The sequence below is a fragment of the Mesoplodon mirus genome, assembly GCF_964341445.2.
Source record: "Mesoplodon mirus genome assembly, chromosome: 8".
NCBI lineage: Eukaryota > Metazoa > Chordata > Mammalia > Artiodactyla > Ziphiidae > Mesoplodon > Mesoplodon mirus.
Window position 1 is genome coordinate 99,585,038 of NC_138984.1, and position 14,346 is coordinate 99,599,383.

The 14,346-nt window shown below is 48.4% G+C and overlaps 1 protein-coding gene across 1 annotated transcript in view; it reads right to left on the reverse strand.

Moving 5' to 3' along the window:
- The window catches only part of MYO7B (myosin VIIB), a 91,832-nt gene extending 86,891 nt beyond the window's left edge, over nt 1-4,941 (reverse strand). Inside the window, exon 1 of the mRNA XM_082630160.1 lies at nt 4,864-4,941. The gene's annotated coding sequence lies outside the window, so the exon portion shown is untranslated. The remainder of the gene's footprint in view (nt 1-4,863) is intronic.
- Nucleotides 4,942-14,346: the final 9,405 nt, after the last annotated feature.

Here is a 14,346-nt window from a genome sequence, read left to right on the forward strand (position 1 = left end):
CAGGTGGTGGGTGGGGCACAGATCAGGAGACTGGGGTCTAAGAGGCAAAACCAAATCGAGACTCTAGTCTATGGGCTGCCAGGCCAAAAGGACCCCCTGTCCTAGAGGGCTGACAAAGCATTGCCCAAGTCAGGGATGCGAGCATCTTTGGGTCGAAAGGGTGTCTGGGGTTGGGTGAGAGATTGAGAGGCTTGGAAGGTACATACGTTATGCCACCAGCTAACTGCCTATTCCCCACCCCTCCCAGAGCTCAAGGTCCCTAGTGTAGAATCCGTCACTGCAAGGAAAACAAAGCCTTCATGGGCTGGCAAGTGTGGGAAGGGCCAATGCTCTGTGGAAAGCAGCATCATCCAGCAGGTGATAGGGATCCGGGCTGGACCACCCACTCCGGACAGTCAAGAAAGTCAAATATTGGCAGTTTCATGTGGTTCCATCTAATACACGTTGATATATGAGTATGTAATACACACAAGCTATAAGATATGTTTTTTGGAGATACATCTTTTTTGGAGGTAATTATATTAAACCATTGACAGTGGTTTCTTCTGGAGAAGGGAATTGGGATGGAGAACAGAGGGAGATGAGCTTTTCCACAGCCAGAGATTGCTTTTATTATTTATTTTACAGTTCACAGGATTGTCCAGGGGCCTGAAATCCCACCTCGTCCCCACAGTGATGACTACCTGCAAAGATCAGCCACCAAGCTCAGTGACAGGGCAGTATGGAAGAGCTCACGGCAGTAGCAGCCCCACTGAGCTGGGAGCTCTCAGTGTGGCAGGGTTCAGCTGTGCATACAGGAAAGGGCCTGGGAATCCAGATTCTAAGCCTCTCTGTGGGCCCTGATCCACCCAGGGACAGCTCAGCCCCTCTCTGCAGCCCAGGACCCCAGAGGGCCTGAAGAAGGACACACCCTCTGTTGAAAGCAAGTCCCACCCCACCCAGGACTGCCCGGCATTCGGGATGAGGTCCAGGGGTGGCACTCCCAGGAATACACGTGACTGGCCGCCCAGAAGGTGTAAAGAGGTGCCCCTGGCCCAGAGATGTGATGCTCCTGGGTCCTTGTTAGGGCTCCTTCCCTTCTGCCCAGGTCACCCAGGGTGAGGATGTGAAGGTATAGTCCTGTGTCCCGTCTTCCCTTAGAGGGCACAGTGCCTGGCCACCCTCACTGCCAAAAATCTTGCGGTGTGAGACAATGAGAGACCCCGTTCCTCCGGAGCCAGGCTCCTGGCTCCTGCAGGGGAAGTCAGAGATGGCAGGGTGGCCCCGGTGAAGGGGCCCTCGCAGGGGAATCTCTCCTCCTAGCAGGGCTCTTCTCCCACTCTTGAGACGCAATGCACTCTTGAGACGCAATGCACTTGTGGGGAACTCAGCAAGGTTGCCAGTCCTCCGCAAAGTCATACAGTGAGTGAATTAAACTAGGTTTATCCAGTCCCCTCTCACACCTGGGTTCAAGTGCTTTCTGGCTCCCTGCAGGTATAGATGAAGTCCCTGCCTCTCCAAACTCATCTCCAGGCCACTCTTCCAGACCTGGCTTAAGAGTCCCCTTGTAGCCTCCTTGACGCTGTCCTCAGCCACCCTAGCTAATATCTGTCTCTCTCATGTCCCAGAAGACCCTAGCCAGCCCTTGGGAAGGATGTTCACCACCCTGCACTGAAACCCATGGTTTACACCTACCCAGAGAACATTTTTTTCCTCAAGCTTTGCTTTGGTGGGGTGCTGTCAAGCCTGCCTGGAGAGAGCTTGGCAGGGACGGCCCTTGAGAAGCCCTCCTGAATTTACTGTTTATGTCCATAGCATTTCCTCTCTTGGTACCCCCTTCGTGGTATCCCATCAGGAAAGATGGGCTTCTTCTCAGAAACGGGCTTGTTCTTAACTCAAGGACGTTATTAATCTAGTCGCTGCTTCTATTTTATTTTTGCATTATCCGCCAGGAAGCTCAGAATACATTTGGTAGCTCTGTCTAGCAAATAGACTGGAGCTTTGTTTGCAAACCTTTTTCCAGCTGCATTGTATTTACCTTAATTTTCCTTCGTCTTGGTTTCTCATTTATTTTATTCATATTTCTGATTCTGTTGTATTGCACGTATCTCAGTAAGCTGTCTCAAGTGACTCTCTTCTGTTTACTTTTGAATAAGGCAGGTGATGAATGAGAGGGAGGTTGATAGATACATCCACATGTGCATGCCAGTTTCCCATTGTTCTATGGCCCCTTTCTGTACCCTCAGCACGCCATCCCCGGCCCCCAAAACAGAGTAGGGGCTCACACTACACTGTGCTGAAAGTTTTCCAATGGTAGTCCATTCATTGAATCTGTACAATAATGCTGCAACGTAAGTGATGTGGTTGCATTTGACTGATGAAGAAACCGAGGCTTCAGATCCCATACTTGGTAGGTGGTTGAGTCAGGATTTGAACCCACGCTAGTCTGGCTCTGCTCGTTTATTCCACTTTACCTCTTTCCCGAGTCTGACGTGCTCCACTCTCTAGGGCTGCGCTAATATGGTAGCCACTAGCCACATGTGGCTATTGAAATTTAAACTAATCTTAGTTAAAATTAAAAATTCAGCCCCTCAGGTACACTGGCCACACTCCGTGGGCTCCATGGCCACATGTGGCCAGTGGCTGCTGTATTAGACAGTGCAGGAGAGAACGCTGCTCTCAGCATGGAAAGAGCATTTCCCACCGCCTCCCTACACCTACGCTGGGTTCCTGCCAGGAGCCAGCAGTGCCCAAGCTGGACTTGTAGTTTCTTTCCTCTGCATCTTTACTTTTTTCTTTTCAGCCGTGCCGCACAGCTTGTGGGATCTTAGTTCCCTGACCAGGGATCGAACCCGTGTCCCTGGAAGTGTGGAGTCCTGACCACTGGACGGCCAGGGAAGTCCCTCCTCTGCACCTTTAGGATGGCCCTTCCTCAGCCTGGGCATCCCCTGCCCTCCACCATCGCCATCAAGCCATCCTTGCCTTCACAGTCCACTCCAGTCCCTCCCCCTTCCTCACCTGTCCTCAGCCCCAGCAATCTCCACCTCTGACTTCCTGCTGCTGTGAGGTCTGTACCCCTGGAGGGGTGACTTTTCCTTTGCACGGTCTCACCTCACCAGCTTGGCAGAGCAGGAACGTGATACAGGCTGCTTGATTTCTTGAGGAGGAAGACAAGAGAGTCTAACATGGCAGTGGACTAGGAAACGTGACCTCGTTCCGACCTCTCTTTCTGCCACTCACGACTCCACTCCTCTATGCATCTGCCCAGGGCCTGCTCTCCACCAGGTCCTGGCTGGGGGCGGGGGCCAGAGGAACCAGGAGGTCCAGTCTGTGCCCTCAAGGTGCACATATCCAGTAGGCTTGGGCAAAGGATTTTACCTTCCTTCATCTCAATGTCCTCTCTTGTGAAAAATGACCTATAATTCCTGCTGTTCCTCCCTGGAGGGTTTTGTCATGGAGACTAAGGATGTGGAAGCAAGTTCCTTCATAAGACATGAGAAGCACCAAGTTACCTGAATGCATCTGGGAAAGTGGGAAACGTTTGCCCCTGCTGTGTCACCCCTCTGCAGAACTGTGGCCCGCTCCCCACCGAAGCCCTGGCCATGCTGAAGCGTGGGTGCAGCAGGGCCCAAGACACGCACGCACAGCTCCCCTGGGTAGAGGCCGCAAGGGCTAGCTGCTCAGCCCCCGGAGGGTCCAGGGTAGGGGCGGTGATACTGAGCTGAGTGTTTTTTTTTTCTTTTTCTGGCCGGCATGTGAGACCTTAGTTCCCCGACCAGGGATCGAACCCGCGCCCCCTGCAGTGGAAGCACGGAGTCTTCACCACTGGACCACCAGGCAAGTCCCTGAGCTGAGTGCTTCTGAAAAAAGATTCCTTGGGGGTGGGGGCGCGGTGTCCTCCACACACAGAGCTTTGGTTTTCTTCAAAATAAAATCCTGTATGGAGTTCAGGGGTTTTATGGGTTGGAACAAAATTCAAGTCCAGAGCTACAGAGTGGAGGCTGAGGGGGAGGCCTGGTTGTAGGGCACCCTGCCCGCTGCCAGCCCCTCCCCAGAGGAAGTCCATGTCAGATTCCCTCCTCTGGGAGGTGGGGATGGGTGCCCACCACACTGACCGCTCGAGGGAGGGGTCCAGGGTGGTGGCCCTCCTCTCAGCCCTCCATTCCCCACAGCACAGCGCCCCTCCCAGGGAAGACCTTGAGGCTTGGCAGGCAGGGTCCTGCCTTACCCGGGGGCCCAGGCCATTCAGAGGCGACTAACACACCTATCCACAATTGTCCAAGAAGGTAGGTGGTGGCTCAGAGGAGCCCGGGCCTTGGAGTCGAGTCCCCCTCTGCTTCCTCGCGTGGGCACTTCAACTCCCATGGTCCTCAGTCTCCTTGTCGGTAAAAGACCAGCGTGCAGTGACATGGCACATATGGCACAGCTGACGTTGCCAGGCGCCCGGTCCTTGGCACCTAGGCTGTCCTTCACACCCCATGAGGCCCCCCGCCGCAACGAGGCCCTCCTGCTGGAAAAAGGCAGCCCTGGCCCCTGTCTCTCCCGTCTGCTCCTGAGTCTGACTTCCTAGAGCAGAAGCCTGGGCCTCCTCCTGTCCATCCTCCTGCTCAGCCCCCCAGGGGCCCTGCAGATGCCGGGATGGATCTCTGCGCTGGGGCTCTGGTTTCCAGGCTGTTGCAGGGGCTCTCCAGCTCTCTCCTGGTCATGTGGACAAGGTTTTTTCCACCCTGTTCCCTACAGGGCTTCCCCAGGTCTGTGTCTCCCAACCCACCTCCTGCCCAGAGACCCTCCTCCCGGGAATCGCTTCCCCTCCCATGCCCCCAGCTGGCAGAACGCAGGCCCGGGGCTCCTGGCACACAGGGAGGGCCCCAAGAGCTCTCTTACCTTGTCAGGGTGGGGCTCCTGTTGACCACCTTCCCCTCTGGCCTCAGCACTCTGAAAGAGCTGGGCAAGCAGGCAGTGTCAGGGCTCTGGGCACGTCGGAGAGCCCGGCAGAAGGGCCCCAAGAGGAAACGGCAGAGTCCTCTGGGCCCACGTAATTTATTACAGGACTTTGTCCTTGGGTTCCAGGCACACTCCCACATGGCTCCTGCAGCCCCAGCTAGCAGAGCTTCCCGGCAGTCTGATCTTTAACCCCAGCCTCTTCAGCAGAGAGTCTCCATGGGCCATTAGAGCCCAATTCCACACACCTGTTGCTGGCCAGCAGCCAAATCCCACGGTGACCATCCATCCAGGGAGCTGAGCATCTTTCCGGGCATCAAGGGGACTCCAAGGCAGCCCACGCAGGGGCTGTGCTCCCAAACACCCCATGTCCTAATCGGGGTCACACACAGGAGATGCCAGGAAGCCTTACACCAGAGCTAAAGGCCATTGGGGCAACTAGATACCCTGGAGGGTCCCTGGGAGCAGAAGGGGCTGGCTTGGGCTGGGACTTGAACGCAGTGGGGATTTTTGCTGTGAGGCAATACAGATCCTTCTAAAGGAAAGGACATCAGGCAGTGTGTCCTGGGAGAGTCCAGGCTGGAGGGGACAGGACATCATCCCTGGAAGTGAGGGTGAGGACTTTGGAGGTGGGTGGGAATTGAGTCCACGGGAGATACCTACTCAGCTGCAATGCTTTCCCTGGGCCAGGAGAGGCCCCGGGGTCCTCACTGTTGTTCCAACTAGAGCCGGTCAGGTTCTATCCCTTCCCCAGGACTTGGGAGGGAACCCCAGGCAGAGGTGTGAGGACTAGCTATCATCTTTTAGACAGAGTTGAGGCCACAGCAGGGCAGCATCCCTGACCTTGGGTCTCTTTGGGGGACAGGAGCCAAATGCTGGTGGGAGAGAGAAGGGTAAAGTAGAAGGGCCACAGGGGCAGAGACCACGTGGCCCCAGAGAGAGGCAGTGGCCACTGCTGCCTGAGCTTTCTGTGCTTCCTGCAGTGGGCTCCACAGAAGCTTCCTTCTGCTACACACTCCATTGTTGAGACAGCTTGAAGGAGTTTCTGTTGCTTACAACCAACCAGCCCAGAACAAAGACAGGGAAGCGAATTGGGAGGTGACTTAAGGAAGGGCCATTTGGAGGAAGCGTGCGCTCTGAGGTTTTCAGCCAGCTTCCCACCCACTCCCCGCAAGCCCTGTGTTCAAGATCTGCCTGGCTCCAGCAAGCCTCCCGGCCCCTAAAACCTCATCCAGTTCCTGGGCCAAAGCTTGCTTCTGGGGGCGCTTCACATGGCTGGTGGCTTTTCTGGTTTAGAAAGATACCATTTCACTCCCACAGGATTGGCACTGCTGATCCTAGCAGCTCCTGGAAATGGCGAGCCCCCTACTTTGGGACTCCCGGGACCAGGTTAGATCCTCTACAGCCCTCATTCCACTGTCCTCTTGCAAAAAAATATAGTGAAACAGAATATCTCTGTAGAACAAAATGACTTATAAGACATCTCTCTCCAGAGCCTGTCTTAAAATTTGATAGAAACACATTTGGGATACTTACAAACTTGTCTCCTGCTTTGTTTTTTTAACATCTGACATTAAATCATAAGCATTTTCTGACACTGTACCAAACTTTAACCACCAGTCTTTAAAGACAGCACGCTGAAAGACAAATATTGTATGACATCGCTCATATGTGAATCTAAAAAAAATGGTACAAATGAACTTATTTACAAAACAGAAATAGAGTCACAGATGTAGAAAACAAACTTTCAGTTACAAAGGAGTAAAAGGGGGAAAGGATAAATTGGGAGGTTTGGATTGACACATGCACTCTATTATGTATAAAATAGATAACTAATACAGACCCACTGTATAGCACAGGGAACTCTACTCAATACTCTGTATTGGCATACAGGGGGAAAGAACCTAGAAAAGAGTGGATATATGTATATGTATAAATGATTCACTTTGCTGTACAGCAGAAACTAACACAACATTGTAAATCAACTATACTCCAATAAAAATTAATTTTTTTAAAAAAGGGCTTCCCTGGTGGCACAGTGGTTGAGAGTCCGCCTGCCGATGTAGGGGACACGGGTTTGTGCCCCGGTCCGGGAAGATCCCACATGCCGCGGAGCAGCTGGGCCCGTGAGCCATGGCCGCTGAGCCTGTGCGTCCGGAGCCTGTGCTTCGCAACAGGAGAGGCCACAACAGTGAGAGGCCCACGTACCGCAAAAAAAACAAAACAAAAAAAAACAAACAAAAAAAAACCGGCATGGTGGTCCAATCTACAAGCGCTCCATCATTTGTGTAACAGTCATCCCTGAATGGACATCAGGAGGCAGCCAGTCCATCACTATCATCCACAGCACTGCAATGGACAAGTCTGTGCTCACAGCTTTGTTTACATTATGTCATTACAGGGAGATTCCAGAAGGGAACTTACTGAAACAAGGGGCGTGAATGTTTTGTTGCTAACCTTTCTCAAGTGACACGTCAAGTCCTCCCTCCCAGCAAACGGTGTCCATATAACTTCAAGGACCTGGCCTGACTGCTGTGTCAGTTGGCAGGGCTCAAAGGGGACACCTGAGGGGCAGTTCTCCGAGAGCCTCGGGTTTTCTGTTGCTGAGGTACCCCAAGCCCTGGAAATCAAGAAGAGAGGCTGGGAAGTCAGGGCACGCTCTTCCTTGTCACATGTGTGGCCAGACTGGGCTCTCCCATGGCCTAGTGCTACTTCCACAATTCTCCTCAAGGTGCAAACAGTCTGCTAACCTTTAAGGATGTGTTTCTGGACCCCGGCGATGAGGGGCCTCTGCATGGTGGCTGGATCATGGCGACGTCTGTGGGGACCACTGGACGGTGAGGGGAACAACCCCCTCAGGGATGACTCCGCGGGAACCGTGCCCGAGTCGGAGAAAGACACTGAATTCCAGGAGCATGAAAAGATTCTGTCTCCAGATTTTCTTTCAGTTGCTCAGATCTGTGAAATGCTAGCAGAGGGTATAGACGGAGTTCAATAGAAACTGGAAAAGTTTTTGGATTTCAAAAGTCTTCAAACCTGTTTAGAGGAAGCCAGTCTACTAGCTTATTATGTATCTGGATTTTTGTGGGCAAGAGGAATGGACTTTTCTATGATTCAATATTCAAAATTTATGACTTTACTAGATATGGTACATCATAATCTTAGAAATTTTTCATTTCTGAAATTACTATTTTCAAAAGAATTTTATCATAGAAAAAGAAATAGGGACTTCCCTTGTGGCGCAGTGGTTAAGAATCCGCCTGCCAATGCAGGGGACACGGGTTCGGTCCCTGGTCTGGGAAGATCCCACATGCCTAGGAGCAACTAAGTCTGTGCACCACAATTACTGAGCCTGAGCTCTAGAGCCCACGAGCCACAACTACTGAAGCTTGTGCACCTAGAGCTCGTGCTCCGCAGCAAGAGAAGCCACCGCAGTGAGAAGCCAGTGCATCACAAGGAAGAGTAGCCCCTGCTCGCTGCAACTAGAGAAGGCCCACGTGCAGCAACGAAGACCCCAATGCAGCCAAAAATAAATAAATAAATAGATAGATAGATAAATTAAAAAAAGAAAGAAAAAGAAATGTTCAATAATAATTGAACTCCACTTAGAATGATACAGGAAAGCCTTAGTTATCCAGTAATAATTCTGTGTATCTGACAGACATAAAACAGGATCTGGAAGGAGGCCATGAGAATTGGACTAATTGACATTCATTAAACCAGGTTTTAAGTGTTATATAGTTTTATGCTTCTTTTCTAATTCCTACACATAGAAAAGAATCTAGACTAAACAAATTACAAGTTGGTGTTTATAGTGTCTCCCAAAATTTTAAATTACTTTACTGTCATTTTATTAGTAATTTGGGGACCTAGAACTTATATTCCAGAAAGAGAAGCTATGTAACCCAGAAATAATTGGATCCAGCCATCAGCCTGTGTTCTCATAACTCTTCTGCACTCTCCCCTTCTACCTCCCTGAAAAATCCACCCCATTAACAAGACATGGAAAGTTTACTAATGGTCTCCTAAGAGAGACAGAAGTTTGGTTGGGATTGGGAAGGTGGGATTCACATTGCTCAGCACAGTTCTCCCCCAGACCCTCATCCAGGCCACCAGCTGACAATCGCCTCCTCCAAGCAACCAATCCAATCTCGTTTTTGCTAGAGCCTTTCAACTCTCCACCTCCATGCTCTTTGGTCTCGTGTCCATACACCCCTCACTTGTCAGCAAACAAAGGGCAACTTGGACACTCTAGTTACCTGGATTCTCCTCAAGATGCAGGGAGCCGTGTGTGTACGTGTGTGTGTGTGTGTGTGTGTGTGTGTGTGTTGTAAATAATATTTGCCTGCCACAAGTAAAAATATGAAAAGATGATGGAAGTTAATATTTGTATTATACACATTATAAATTTAAGTCCAAGGAAAAAAACAAACAAAAAAAAAGAATGTGTTTCTGACTTGAGCCAAAATGCCTCCATGGAACAACCTATGTTTCATTCCATTTCTGTCCGATGATCAAACCCATTGTAATATCACCGTAGCAACTAAAACAGAGCACAGTGAGTATTTCATTTCAGCTCTGCCAACACACCATAGAGCGACATGAAGTGGTTTGTTTCCTGGTAACCCTGATCTTCCCATCTGGTCTACAGCAACCAAGTTAGCCGTTAACACTGTAAAATAACACAGCAGTAAGCACAGACCTCTGTGACAGAGTTACTGTTTAGAGAATTTTATAATTCTCGGTCTCAAAGAGAATGAGCATTTAACGAGTGCTTTTGGTGTACTGGCTTCATTGCATGTGAACCCATTCAGCCCTCATCAAAAACACTACAAATTTGGGGTGTTTATCCTCATTTCACAGTAAGAAAATTAAACCAAAGAAGTTAAGAAAATTGCTTAGGTCACATGGCTAAAAGTGGCAGGGGCAAGATTTGAATCAAGGTCTACCTGACTCCAGGGCCAGTGCTCACTGCACTACATTACACCACACCAACCCTCAAACAAACCTGGACTCCCTCTCCTCCCTCAAAGACAGATAAGACTTCCGTTTTTAGAGGTTTTTCAGGGAAGGTGCTTCTCCAACTTGCTCATCCTAGCTCAGGATCTGAAGGCGCTTTCACCTTTCATTTCTGTGATCTCCAAAGTGCAACGGCAGAGAAGTATCTGGGGAAAAGCAGGGCTTAAATGTTTCCCCAGAAACAGTTATGCACAGTACAGGAGTGTAGGTCACAGAAAACATTCTATCTGGGTAGTTCAGAGTCTCTCAATCTTGGTACTATTGACACTTCAGACTAGATTATTGTTTATAGGGGCATTGGGAGGAGCTGTCTTGTGCACTGTGGGATTTTTAGGATTTTTAGCAGCACCCCTGGCCTCTACCCACTATATGCACTCCCCTGGTGGTGCAATCAAATTGTCTCCAAATATTTCCAAATGGGGGAAAAACCAGCCCCCATTGAGAACCAATATATAGCCCATAGGTCCAAGGGCAATTAAGGCTGGGAAAAAGAGGAGGCCAGCAAGAGCCAGAATGGAATGTCTTCCTGGAAGTGGTGACACCAAAATTGGCCTCCTAGAATGGCAAGAAAATATGGATCAGAAGATGGGGGAGGGAGCAGGTACAGGGAAGGGGCTATTGGACTGTGTTCCCTAGAGGATCTTGGTTCTGACAAACCAAGGAAATGCCTGTATCATCAGGGAAGCCCAACTACTGCATCCTCCCTGGATCAGCAACTGTGAGATAGACATTTCCAGACTGGGTGAAGCTTAGATCCAAAGTCCTGATGGGCCAGGGGAGTGTCTACCCTCTCTGTCCAGGAGGAATGACTCATTTCTGACTGTACTTTATCATACCCCATCTGAGGGACACACCCAGAGGTTTGTCCAAGGGTTAGGGTTAGGGTTAGACAGCAGGAGGGGCACTGTTGGGCTGCACCCTGCAGGCCTCTAAGGCCTGCCCTTGCCCAGCTTTAAGACCAAAGGAAGAGCCCAGAGTCAGCGACAGAGACATCAATTGTTTAATGGATGGGGGAGTCTGAAGCAAGGTCCTGGAGTGACACCTCACTGTGTGCTGTGAACAGCAGGCAGGACATGGCGGCCAGTTGATAAGGGGAAATGGATGTCAGGAGGGCTCATTAGTTACCAGGGAAACCAACAGAGGGACACGCCCCTCACTGCCTTTTTGATAAGAACAATCTTTAGCTGAGGCCTGAGGCAGGTATGTAGGAAGGTCAGTCAGGTAAGTAGAATATAGGTGAAGCAGGCACTGGTTGGGCAGGGGATGTACAGAGAGCAAGAGAACAGTTATCTTGAGTGGCCTGACCATACAGGCACAAAATGTGAGTCACTTTCTCCTCTCTGGAGAACTGTGGGCAGTCCAGTGAATAAATCTCAGTCTTGGGCTCTGACACTTAAACCCAGGCCACTGGTTGTAAACAGGGGCGCCTCTGCCCCATAACCAGAATGATGGCATCCTGGTGACTAATATGATTTCCCTGGGGAGGTTGAAGTAGTGGAAGGGGAAAGCAAAACCTGATTATGTGGCAGCTCAATAACCAGCTAAAGGCTGCTGCTGATGCTGATTTTGATGATGTTAATAATACTTTGTGCAGCTCTTGGAAGAGGTTGTGGGTGAGAGGCCCATTGCTAAGAGCTTTATTTCGGAAAAAAGAAACATTAGGATGCTGGAATCTTCCCCCTGGCTGAAATGCTCTGTGTGTCCTCCTGTTCCCACAGCTGGGATACTCTTTTCAGCCTCACTCATGATTAGGATTGGCCACAGAATGAGGGTAAGTAATATGCTTCACTTCCAGGCCCAGCCCGTTAAAACCTCCTGTGCCATTCTGCACTGTCTCTCTCCTCCCCTCTGCTGGTGGCATGCAGAGCATCCAGGAGTGGATTCTGAGGCCCTAGGGGATGGTGGAGCCACAACGTGGAAAGAGCCTGGGTTCCTGAATGACTCCAGGGTGCAGAGTACCACCACTGACCCCACTGCCCATTTACAGGAGCAAGAAATAATTTTTTTGTTTCAAGCCACTAAAATTTGTTGTTGTTGTAATAGTTAACCTTCCGTAATTAAAACATGATCCCTCTCCCATCCAAATCGGCCTTTGTCTTTCAAATACCATCACAAATACTCCACTCCCAGGAAGTTGGCCCTGACTGCTACAGTTCACTCTAGCCTCGCCCACCTTTTAATTTCTAAGGCACTCGTTACTCAGATCACATGATTTACCTGTTACCATGTATTTTTTTTCAGAGTAGGACTTCTGATGGATTGTAAGTTTCTCAAGGCAAGAATTATATGTTAGTTTTTCTGTATCTTCACACGGCCTGATAATAATAATGATAATAACTAATATATATGTATTATATATATATATATATATTATGTCCCAGGAATCATTATTTATACATAAACACATTTAATCCTCATAACAACTCTATGAGATGAATGCTACTAATATCCCCAAGCACAGAGAGGTTAAGCAATTTGTCCAAGGTCACAAGCTAGAAAGTGACAGAGCCAGGATTCACGCCCAGAAACTTGAGTAATGACTAAGCTTCCAGTAATTATACCATCTCAGCCATAATTGTTTCAGGACCATTAGCTTGTATGTCCAGTGAAACTGCAGCCCCCTTTGGGCAGGGAGCAATGGTATTGATCCCATTTGTTCTAATACCTGAAGCTGGCAAGGTGGAGAGGAATTGTCACCCACCACTTGCTGGCTGAGGGAACTGCAGGTCAGCTGGAAGCAAACTGTGTGGGCAGGGCAGGATTTGCTCTCAGTGCTGGTATGTATTTACCATCCAGAGCCCTGGAAAATGTGTCAAATAATCCAGGAAAACTCACTCACTGCTACTTTAAACTAGTTATGAAAAAAACAACTTTTTTTTTCTGCATAGTCCCTAAAACTAGAGATTACAACTCCTAGTAACTTCTCCTAAATCTTCTTTTAATTTGTATCTTCTGTTAAATAAACCCAGACTATTAGAGACAAAAGGAAGTCCAGGGTCTTGAGGTGGCCCTTTGTGGAACTGTATTTGGAGATAGGACCTTTAAGGAAGCAATAATTAAGGTTAAACAAGGTCATTAGGGTAGAGCCCTATTCCAATCTGACTGATACCCTTAAGAGATTAGGACAGAGACATGAGGAGGGACAAGGCAGAGACAGAGGGAAAAGGCAGCTATTTACAAGCCAGGGAAAGAATCCTCAGAAGAATCCAACCTTGCTGGCACGTTGTTCTTGAACTCCCCACTGCCAGAACTGTGAGAAAATAAATCCCTGTTGTTTCAGCTGCCCAGTCTTTTTTATTATAGCTATGTAACATTCCATTGTACAGGTGTATCATAATTTTGTGATCATTCCTGTTTGGACATTTAGGTTATTTCCAGTATTTTTCAAATAGTGCTGCAATGAATAATTTTGTACATACATTATTTGCACATAGTAAAGTATATTTGTAGGATACATTTTCTGAAGTGCAATTGCTAGGCTAAAGGGCATATGCATTTGTAATTTTTATAAACATTGCTAGATTGCTTTTTGTAGGGAGCTACACTAACATACTCCCACCAGCACCCTATGAGAGGGCCTCTTCCTCCATAGCCTCACGAATGGAATGTTATCAGATTTTTGCAATCTGAGAAGTGAAAATTAGTATCTCAATATAATTTTAATTTGTTTTTATCTTACTTTAGAATATATTTTCATGCATCTTAAAGCCATTAAAATTTTCTCGGGACTTCCCTGGTGGCACAGTGGTTAAGAATCCAACTGCCAATGCAGGGGACACGGGATTGATCCCTGGTCCGGGAAGATCCCACATGCTGCAGAGCAACAAAACCCATGCACCACAACTACTGAGCCACGAGCCACAACTACTGAAGCCCATGCGCTTAGAGCCTGTGCTCCGCAACAAGAGAAGCCACCGCAATGAGAAGCCAGTGCAGCATAACGAAAAGTAGCCCCCGCTAGCTGCAACTAGAGAAAGCCCACGCGCAGCAACGAAGACCCAACACAGCCAAAAATAAATAAAGGAATAAATTAATTTATTTTAAAAAACTTTGTTCCTTATAAAAATGTTTTTCTCTTTTGTGAATAGTCATATCCTTTGCCCATTTTTCTATTGAGTTATTAGTCTTGATTTCTAGGGGCTCTATATTCATTAGGGAGATTAGCCCTTTGGTCTATGATATGAGTTGAAAAAAAATTTTTTTAACTTCCGAATCATTTATCTTTTGGTTTTGATAACGGTGTGTTGATTTTGCCACGCATATGTTTTTACACTTATTTTATTATTTTTAAAAGTTTTTATGTTTAGTCAAAATTTTCAGCCTTTTATGGCTTTTAGCTTTCAATCTTTGTTGGAAAGTTCTTTTCCCTCTATTTTTATGAAGGAATTCTTAGGTTGGGTTTTTGTT